We start from the raw sequence: 10,984 nt of genomic DNA, 5'->3' as shown, positions 1-10,984 counted from the left end.
CACAGCCACAGTCACAAACACACAGAGTCTCTCACACACATTCACAACACATATACACACAGCACATACCACACTCACACACAAAGGCAGGGAGTCACACGTGCACATATGAACATACACACAACACATATAGAGGGAGGTAGGCACACACACAGATACACATATATACACATGCATATTTTTCTTCTCTGGTGGAATGGCGTCCTGACTTATCACCATGCATGTATATCAATGTCTTTAATAATGCACACTGCGATCCACTTTTCCTCCTTCCCTGCTCTATTCCTTCTACCTTATGCATTCTTTTGCACTAACTCTCAGACCCAGTGCCCTAGTCTCTCGTTTGGGGGGAAATCAAAATAAGACATCCCTTCCCAATAGCTCATCAAAGCCAGACATTGTGTTTTCATCATTTAGCAACACTTTTCCTTATACAGATGGAGGCAGGTGGTAATTTCAAAGGACATCTGTGTACTCACCCAGTGACCAGTTTTCCAGAAGATGAGAAGACTACAGAAGTCATCACTATATCCTGCCCCAGACGCTTCCTCTTGCAAACACTGATCTGTGATGGGGCTGTGGAAAATAACACCTCACCCAGATATCTCTACACAAGCCCTACCAAGAGCACCTATATCTGTGATGTTAGAAAGGCACATTTAAGGTAGAACAAGATTACTATAACACTTGCTTCATGTTAACCAATGCTAGTAGTTTGTGGGAGCAAAGGAGTTGCTAATTTTCACGAGCATATTCCTACTATTTGTGAGGATGTTTAAGGAGATAAGTGAAGAGAGTAATGGTTGGAAAGTTAATTACTTTTGGTACTCTTCTTGTCTGCTTTGAGCAAGTTGCCATTCGCTCACATTAAAAAAACCCTGCTGATTACATTTAATCTCCACACAGAGCAGAGCTCTTACGAGAACAGTCACTGCTTCACAGGACTCAGCCTAATGACTATGTCTGAAAACTACACAGACATGGATGAGTTCCTTTAATGCTTCCGGAATAGTGGATTACAAAAAGCCAAATATAGATTTTAATTTTCATTCACTATCAAAATAAAAGATTGAATCAATTTATTTAATCCCGACCATATATCCAGAAGATTATATTGTCAGCTCCATTATACAGATGAGGAGTCCGGACTTGAGTGACTGAATAATTTAATGAAAGTCACACAGCTGAAGTCCATACCCAGGATGGTTTACAGCCTATTTGATTGAGATTTTATACTGCCTTTGTACCTTTCTACGACTCTAGCTCACCCAGCCATCCCTCTAAGCATCTACTTTCCCATTCTTTTGCCAGCCAACCTATTCATCCATCCAAACATGTATCTATGCAGCCACACATTATTGTATTCCAGTGAAAGGAATTCAAGAGGTTTACAAAGAAATAAAGTATCTGCTAACCTTCGGCCATAAGGGCTCACAGAGACTGAACCACCTACCATGAATAATGCATGGGACTGACCTATGCACTTTAAACATTTTTAACCATTATGCATCTGGGTCTTTATGTGGGACTCCTAAGAGCAATACCGGGGTCTGTATTTTATTCTGTTGCCTTTCTTTGGGATAATTTATCGCTGCTGTGCTGCCTCCCCTGACCCCAGTAGGAGAACACAAAGCTGTGTCTAGTTGTTCTGCAACAAGATATGCCAAAACATGTGGGAATCTGAGAGGGGGGTAGGGGGGAGCTCTACTTTTCTGAAGAAAAAGGGAGTAATGGATAGGAAGGATGGGAAGAATGGGAGAAGAACTAGGGGTGAGTGTAAATGGTTATCAGTGTGTAAAGCTAATGAATGAATGAATGAATGAATGAATGAATGAATGAAGTGCATTTAAAACTAATTGAAGCTGGCAGAACATGCTGTTATCCAGAGAGAGACTTTCTGTGACAGGAGGTTCTCTTCTGCAGTTTCATATCTGTTCTTTTTTCACAATAAATTTTAAGTAAATTTTGTTTAAAAAAAGAAATTATACACATACTATCAAAAGTTCTATGAGAGATACCAGGTATAAAGAATAGACAATGTTTAAATGGAACATGAAATATCAATATTATTCTTTTAAAGTATAGAATGAAGTAGAGAACATGAAAGGAAAATCTTGTGCAAAAGATTTGTAAGGATCATTCAGAGCCTGCCCCACATGTGGCCCATACATATACAGCCACCCAATTAGACAAGATGGATGAAGCAAAGAAGTGCAGGCCGACAGGAGCCGGATGTAGATCGTTCCTGAGAGACACAGCCAGAATACAGCAAATACAGAGGCGAATGCCAGCAGCAAACCACTGAACTGAGAATAGGTCCCCTATTGAAGGAATCAGAGAAAGAACTGGAAGAGCTTGAAGGGGCTCGAGACCCCAAAAGTACAACAATGCCAAGCAACCAGAGCTTCCAGGGACTAAGCCACTACCTAAAGACTATACATGAACTGACCCTGGACTCTGACCTCATAGGTAGCAGTGAATATCCTAGTAAGAGCACCAGTGGAAAGGGAAGCCCTGGGTCCTGCTAAGACTGAACCCCCAGTGAACTAGATTGTTGGGGGGAGGGCGGCAATGGGGGGAGGATGGGGAGGGGAACACCCATAAAGAAGGGGAGGGGGAGAGATTAGGGGGATGCTTGCCCGGAAACCGGGAAAGGGAATAACACTCGAAATGTATATAAGAAATACTCAAGTTAATAAAAACAAAAAACAAAAAACAAAAAACAAAACAAACAAACAAAAAAAAAACCAGCGAGGGCTGGAGAGATGGCTCAGTGGTTAAGAGCACTGACTGCTCCTCCAGAGGTCCTGAGTTCAATTCCCAGCAACCACATGGTGGGTCACAGCCATCTGTAATGAGATCTGATGCCCTCTTCTGGTGTGTCTGAAGAGAGTTACAGTGTACCTATATATAATAAATAAATAAATCTCTTTAGAAAAGCCAAAAAAAAAGATTTGTAAGGATCAATATATATAAAAATAAAGAAATTGTTGAGGATGACAACAAAGATGATTACTTTGTATATTTTGTCCTTTCTCTTGACTATGTCTCTGTCTGTTTCTCTCTGTCTCTGCCTGTCTGCCTGCCTGCCTGTCTGTCTGTCTCTGTCAGCACTTGCTATGTAGCCCAGGACCAGGCTTGCCCTAAACTCCTGCTTCTTCTGTTCAAATTTCCAAGGTGCTGGGATGACAGACAAGCATCACCACGCCTAAACTTGACTTTTCTGACTCAATTCTCACAACCATTCTGCTAAGTAGAAAGACACATAAGCAGCGGGGTTCTTTGCAACTCTGAATATTATTACTTAAGTGGTCATTGTATTATCATTTTCACTCTGATATCTTCAAAGCAAAAGACTATTAAGTCTTGAATCAGAGATTGACCAAGAAATTGAGTAGCTGGTAATGTTGTTTAGTGTGCAGTTTTTTTTGGGGGGGGGAGTTAATGTTTTTCTCTTCTGAATTTCTAGCAGAAGTATAGATTATGGAATGTGATTTCTTAATTTGTACACATGTGCACAAAAGATAAGGTTTTAAAAAGCAGGTTTTCACTGTTCCTTGCCAAAATTGAGCTGTCACATCTTTTTGAGGCCAGTTAAACATTAACATAATCTTCCCAGCAGACTCAAGATTAAATGTCACCAAATAACTGTACCCTACTACCTTTGTCATTGCTACTAATGAGCCATCTCATGATTGAGTCATGAGAGTCAAGTCCTTTCCTGTCCTTTTTGTTTTCTGCTGTTTGTTTAGAGACAGTGTTTCTTGTCTGTCACCCAGGCGGCCTTGGTACATAGCTTACAATGACTTCAAACTCATGATCCTTTTGCCTCTGCTTCTTGACTGCTGGAACAATTGACTTGTGCTGTTCTGCTCAGTTCTCCTTCCTCTTTTAGCGGTGTCTGTCTGCCTTTCCTCTCTATCTTTCTTCACTGTTGAGTATCAGCATCTCCCTTCTCTGCTGGTCCTTTTTCAGAGAAAAGAGAATGAGATGATGACCTTGAACTTTTCTGGGTTACTATGACTTTACCACAGTCTAAGGATTGGGACTTTGGATCTGCCACATGATCTTTATAAGTACAATAAAACTCTTGATTGTTGAGACTACTTTTAGTAACCATACCTCATGTAAATGCTTTTCTCTATCAGTAAAATTCTTCCTAGCCTGTGTGATAACTATGATCATATTTCTAGCTTGTTCTCTATTTTATAAGTCTTCCAATGGACACTATAACAAGGCTCTGTCTTAGTGTTACTATTCAGCATGGCCTTATATATTTGGTTGTGAGCCTAGCCTTTAATGGCTGAGCCATCTCTCCAGCCCCAACATGGCCTTAATAATTTGCACAGGGCAGGAGAGTAGAGACAAAATAGATTGTTTTCTTTACAATCTGTTACCAGGGTCATGTCAACACCAGACACTACAACCTCATTTTAACTAGATTTTTAAGGATCTAGTTTTATTTTTATTAGTATATATTAATCATGCATCATAATAGGTTTCATTATATTTTTATATATGTATATAGTGTCTTCTGTGTGTGTGCTGTATGTGTGTTTGTGTCTGTGTATGCATGTGGAAGGCAGCAGTCAGTGTGGGATGTGTTCCTCAATTCCCTTTCTACTTTGTTGAGACAGCATTTCTCAGTGAACCTGGAGCTCTCTGATTTGGTTGGACTGGCTATCCAGTGAGCTTCAGGGATCTATCTCCCTGTCTGCCCACCCCTAAACTCACTAGTATGTTCAGCTCTATACGTGGCTGCTAGGGATTCCAAACTTAAATCATCATAGTTGTGTGGCTAGCACTTTACAAGTTGAGCCATCTCTTTAGTTCCTGTAATGGATATATTTTGATCATCAATAAAGTGCTTACAGGCTTATGGTCACTATTGTCTGGTGTTTGAGGATGTTGTTTTGAATGAGCTATATGGGGCACAGATCAGCAAATTCCTTTTAAATCTCTGATTTTTAAAGCAAATCAATGGCAAGAAAGACACATTGTTTGTCCCTTGACAAACTCAGAAGACATTGGTTTTGTTACTGACAAGCTGTGTCTGTTTACTTTCATAATCAAATCGAATGGTTCCTGAGTTGGTTTATCAGGAAAAAGTATAAATGAATAGAACTGTTGATGTCTGAGAATGTCATTAGATGATCACTACATATTCTTTGAGTTTCACTATGGTTGTGTCATGTGGTATGACCAGTGGAAAGTAGACAGAAGAGTAAATGGCCCTATTCAGTTGTGACTCATGAAAACCTGTCCTGTAGTTGGTTCTCTATCCCTTAGTCTTCTGGCAGACTGGACTACTGGACATTCCTGAAGGATGCCTAGAGAAATTACACATTGAAGGCAGTTTGGTCAGAAGATGATAGCTCCATGGTCCTGGAACCACGACTTTGAGAACAGTTGCAGAGTGGCTACTCTGCACTAAAGGATTATGTGTGAAGCAAGCATTTCTGCATTAAGCTGCAGAATGTGGGGTAGGGCATGTATGCATCTGTTAAAGCAGCTAATTTTAGCTTGTCTAATAGATCACATTGGTTAGAAGAATTTTGCTCTAGAAGACAGACTCTCCTGAAGAGAGTTCCTTGACTCGTGAGTACCATGCATGTCATGCACATACTCACCTGTGTACTTTAACACAACCAGAGATCATCACAGTTTCAAGTCCCTGTGTCAAACAGCCTACATACAGGTATGGTCATGATTATGATTCAGACAGACCAGAACAGCTATGTGAGACAATAGAGTCAACAAGGAACTCCGTAATGCTACTGATATGTTTATCAAATGAATAATTAAATGAACAAGCTGTAGGGGAAGAGAAAGCAAAAGTGAAGAGACAAGAAAAAAAAAAAAGAATCGACAGCATGGCAAAGCCTGACCTCGGGCACATTAGAAGGTGGGGACATTTTGTCACAGGTGGCTGTGGTTGATGATGGCAGACAGGGCATATGGAGAATGCTCCTGAGCTTGCCAGCCTTAATTTCCCGGGGGAAGCCCTCTGTTTTGAGGAGCCTGCCTTTCATCAGGCATTTTATGTACATCCTGCTGTCGCTGTCCTCTTACAAGCTGCTCCTCTGCCAGAGGCATTTTCATGACTAATAGCATTGAGGGTTCTTTCTCCTTTTTTGTTCAGAGTCTGGGGGCAACAGAAAGCAGGGAGTATCATGTAGATTGATTTAAAATAGCTTGCCACACTTTCGCCTCTTCTCGTCTGTTGTACATAATTTAATTTGAGTCACAGAACTGAGATTTCTCTGCTCCTGTTGCCTCTTTATTTTACTTTTCTGATGTCCGGATAATAAAGTTCTCCCACTTCTATCTTGTTAAAAACGTGACTTTTGTTAATAAGAGACCAATAGAAATATATCAGGGCCCTTGTGGTGTGTGCATGACCATGAAGGCCACGTCCGGTGTGAAGCCGAGGAGTTAGGATGATGGTAGCTCAGGTCTCAGTCTGGAAAGCACCCTGAGCAGGGAGAACAAAGGACACCCATAGACTAAAAGCTGAAACCAAAAATGGGGCATGTCAGCTCCACTGATAACTCCAGCAGCACTCCTGCTGTGGGCGGTGTACTGTGTGTGCCTTCCCAAGCAGGCTGTCCCAAAGGTCTTATGTGTTCTCTTCCCATGTCCTAGTAAAGTCTTTTCAAAGGAAATAAACAAGATAGGAGGATTTGAGGCCAGTCTGGGCTACATAGTTCCAGAAAAACCTGAGCTGCAAACAAGTCTCATTGTAATGGAGATATTGTCATCATTAATAGATCAAGAGTGGAAATGTATAAAGTGACCACTGTGTACATCATACTGTGTAGAGGATATACACTGTCACATTTGGTTCTAACAACTTTACAAGGCTAAGACCTTGACCCTATCAGAGTAGTCATGGAAAAAAGAAACATGTTCAGTGGTCTCAAAGCTAGTGAATAGCAGGGCTAACATTGAATTGTAGACATGGACATAGTTACTGCAGTATAAGCCTTAACAATTTTTATCCTTTTAACTTACTCGGGGATTGTAACAAGTCTTTATGCACCATGGTATCTTTAAATCTTCCTGATAGATTCATGGAGTAGGCGTTATGGTTCCTATATTAAGATGAAGGAAAAAAATAGGACAAAAGTATTAGGTGACTTGTCCAAGATCATACAGTTTTTAAGTAAGATGGTATTTGGCAAAGTGACACTAAAGTTTTCTAACTGAACCTTTAACTGCTCTTCTCTACGGTTTGTCCTCTATGTTGGCCTGCACTTTGGGACTCCCAGTTGCTGGTGTGCATTTTTCATCATCCCAGGCTGCCAGTCTCTAAAGTGCTCCTCTGAGGAAGGGCATCCTTCATTATTTAAAATTTCAGTCTCTAAACTGTGCTACTGCTGGAGTTGGGAGATTAATGTGGCAGAAATCCTGGCAAAAGAGATCGTCAAATGGTGGATGCTTCAGATTTAAAATAAATTGCTCTCTCTCTCTCTCTCTCTCTCTCTCTCTCTCTCTCTCGTGTGTGTGTGTGTGTGTGTGTGTGTGTGTGTGTGTGTTATTTTCATCTCCTAATGCTTTAGGGGATTGAATAAAGGGAAGCAATCAGATGTTTGCCCCAACCCTAATGCTGTCCCAGGAGTGATAAAAAGCCCTGAGTGAACTTGGGCCTGGTATTTGCCTGAAATGTAAGTCAGCCATGTGGAGAAATATGTATGCAGCTGGCATTAAATAAGAAGAAAGTGCTTAATCTGTCTTTGGAATGGAATTACAGTTGGCTTCAAGAAGGCACTTCTGGCTTTTGGCTATGTAGATCAGAAAAGGAAGCTATGCTACATAGTGAGAGTAAAAACCAAGAGGGAATTAATTGTGTATATGCAATTAGCACAAAATAGCCATGAAGTTATATCCAAAAAGAGCCAGACTTTCTTATGTCAAGCTTGGATTGGAAAAAAACACCACCTACACTGCATTTTCCTCTAATACTTTTAGTAAACAGTTACATTACAAAAGTGGCCGGACATAAAATTGACCTGCCCAATGTGGTGGTGGCTAGCCCCAGGTAACTCTGAAGCAAATTAAGATGTGCTGAAAGGACAAAAAGTATTCTAGATCTCAAGTAGTTAGTGATACCCAAATATTGTCTTGGTGATTTTTGTGCGTATTAGGTGCAGACAGAGTAACCTTTGGACTAGATTGACCTTTCTAATTTGCATTACTAAACTTCACCTGTTTTTGTAGTTTTCGGTGTGACTTCAATGTGAAATTCCACTGCAATTCACATTGTATTTCTATTGGGAAATGGTGCTCAAGTTTCTGAAATGGATTGTGTGATCTACTGCCTGATGTCATTAACTCTTTGTAAACATGTTTTTGTGAGTGAAGAGGTTCATCAAATTGATAAGCCATCAATGGGGAGTACTACTCCACCATTTTGCTCTACCTCATTTCCTGAACATGAGCTTTAAAGTCCAATTTGTACCTATAATTCAGGGTTCCAATGGTTATTAGGGTTGTTGATGGTTTCCACATAATTGTGGCAATTTATATTGTTTTGAGTAATCCTGACTCAGACCATTTGTTCATTATTGAACTCTTATTTCATTGTTGAGTTTTTTCCCACTTCCTTATTATGACCATAATAGATTAAAAAGGCAGAGATAGCCTAGTCATAAGTATAACTAGATATAATTTATGATCTAGAGGGCAAAATGCATTCAGTCCCTAATTTATGCAATTTGGTTTTATATCTTTATTTCATTTTTCTATTTGCTAAACAAAAGATTTTGGTTGGGCTTAAAAGCTGTGTGTAAAAGAAAATTATGGGGCTGGAGGGATGGCTCAGCGGTTAAGAGCACCCGACTGTTCTTCCAGAGGTCATGAGTTCAATTCCCAGCAACCACATGGTGGCTCACAACCATCTGTAAAGAGATCTGATGCCCTCTTCTGGTGTATCTGAAGACAGCTACAGTGTACTTATATATAATAAATAAATAAATCTTTAAAAAAAAGAAAATTATGAAGTATTGAGAGAAGATTTGTGACAATAAGTGACTCAAAAAAATCTCCAAATTGTTGTTACTTAAGTGGAAAAAGAGAAATCACCACACAATATGTCTCATGCATTTTTTAAAATCAGTTTGAAGTAAAGAAAAACCTTAAAGAGATTCATGCCAATGTGACTTCAGAGCCTCCTAGAAATCCTTTAAAAGTTTAACAGGAGAAAACAATTGATTCAAGAGAATTCCTCAAGTATAAATTAGCTTTGACATAAGAATCAAAGGACCTTCTTTTGTCTAATACCGGGGGTTTTGTTAGTCTATTGTTCTTGTGGGGAGCATTGTCAGTTCAAGTGGCTTAACTTACTTTAAGATATATACATATCCATTATATATACATATATTTATAAATATATGTATATATTGTTCTATTTATTGGCTAACACTATTTTATTATTTATTATGATATAATTTTAATTTCCGTTATTGTTACATGTATATATATATATATGTATGTATACACATACACTTGCATGTATTGTACAGTAATATTAGGTAAATATACTACACTCGATCTTAGCCAAAAGGCCGAGAAGCGATATTAGGTAAATATAAAATAATATGTTTCTTTGAGGCTTTATCAAACATCCCTAGTGCTACTCATCTTCTATTTTCCTTCTATACCGGCTCAGGTAACATCCCAAAAGAGCGGGTGGAAAGATTGTAAGAGTGAGAATATCAGGAAGTCTGTTGTGAAACAGTCCCAGAAGAAAGGCAAGATCAATAGACATGCTAACATGTAAGCGAGAAAACTTCATGAGGTCCCACTCCTAGACAAAGAACTACAGGCAACTAAAGACTATGGGGAAAGGGAGAATTCACTTCTTTTAGAGATGAGGCCTCTTATTAGTTGTCCAATAAAAAGTGATCAATCTTGAAATCATACGCATACAAACAATAAAATAGACTCCTCATGATATATATATATATATATATATATATATATATATATATTCCCAATATGTAACAAATGTAAGCAAAGAAAAAAAGGCTATCAATTTGAATGTGATAGGGCAAGGAAGGGTTTCAGTAAAGGGTGTGGGAGGGACTAGAGGGAGGAAATGAAAAGTGATGTAATTCTACTTCAATTATAAAAACATCTAAAGGGGGCTGGAGAGGGCTCAGTGGTTAAGAGCACTGATTGCTCTTCCAGAGGTCCTGAGTTCAATTCCAGCAACAACATGGGGCTCACAACTATCTGTAATGATATATGATGTCTTCTTCTGTTGTGTCTGAAGACAGCCACAGTGTACTCATATAAGTAAAATAAATAAATTCTAAAAAACAATCTAAAAAGAAATAAAAATGAATAAATAAAGTTTAAAATATGTTCATTGTGTCAGTGGGGAGGAGGGAAGAATCAAATCTTCGGGGGGGAGGAGAGAGAGAGAGAAGAGAGAGAGAGAGAGAGAGAGAGAGAGAGAGAGAGAGAGAGAGAGAGATATGCAGGGATTATTCTGCACTTTCCATTCAACAGCTTCATATTACTAGTGGCCACATGTGATTAGTGATTACTCTGTTAGACAGTGAAGCCATATATACTTTTGCATTTCTTATAAAGCTTTAGGTTTTTAAAGTAAAAATGCTGACTTTTATTGTAGTTTAGATTGTGCTGTGACAACTCTCTATCTTGAAAAAACTTCACTGCTTAACAAATCTTTATATCACTTTCATTTTACAAAGCTCATCCCAGGATCCAGACTGATGTGGCTGATACTACTAGGAGCTTCACTGGCTACCATGTTGAAGGAAATGCTGGAAAGTCTCATAGTGGGAATGTATTTCATTTGAAACATCATTATCTTTCTCATTCTGGTTTTCTCTCTTCTTTGTACTTATTTATTTTTTTTAATTTATTTTTTCTTTTTTTAAATTTTTTATTAGATATATATTTTTTACTTACATTTCAAATGGTATTCCTTTTCCCGGTTTCCTGTCCATAAACC

General features: G+C 38.9%; 1 pseudogene; it reads right to left on the bottom strand.

Moving 5' to 3' along the window:
* Positions 1–9,462: 9,462 nt before the first annotated feature.
* On the bottom strand, positions 9,463–9,578 carry LOC120099537 (U2 spliceosomal RNA; annotated as a pseudogene).
* Between the last annotated feature and the right edge of the window lie 1,406 nt (positions 9,579–10,984).

This window comes from Rattus norvegicus, chromosome X, assembly GCF_021556685.1.
Source record: "Rattus norvegicus strain SHRSP/BbbUtx chromosome X, alternate assembly SHRSP_T2T, whole genome shotgun sequence".
NCBI lineage: Eukaryota > Metazoa > Chordata > Mammalia > Rodentia > Muridae > Rattus > Rattus norvegicus.
This window is presented reverse-complemented; position numbering and strand designations above follow the sequence as displayed.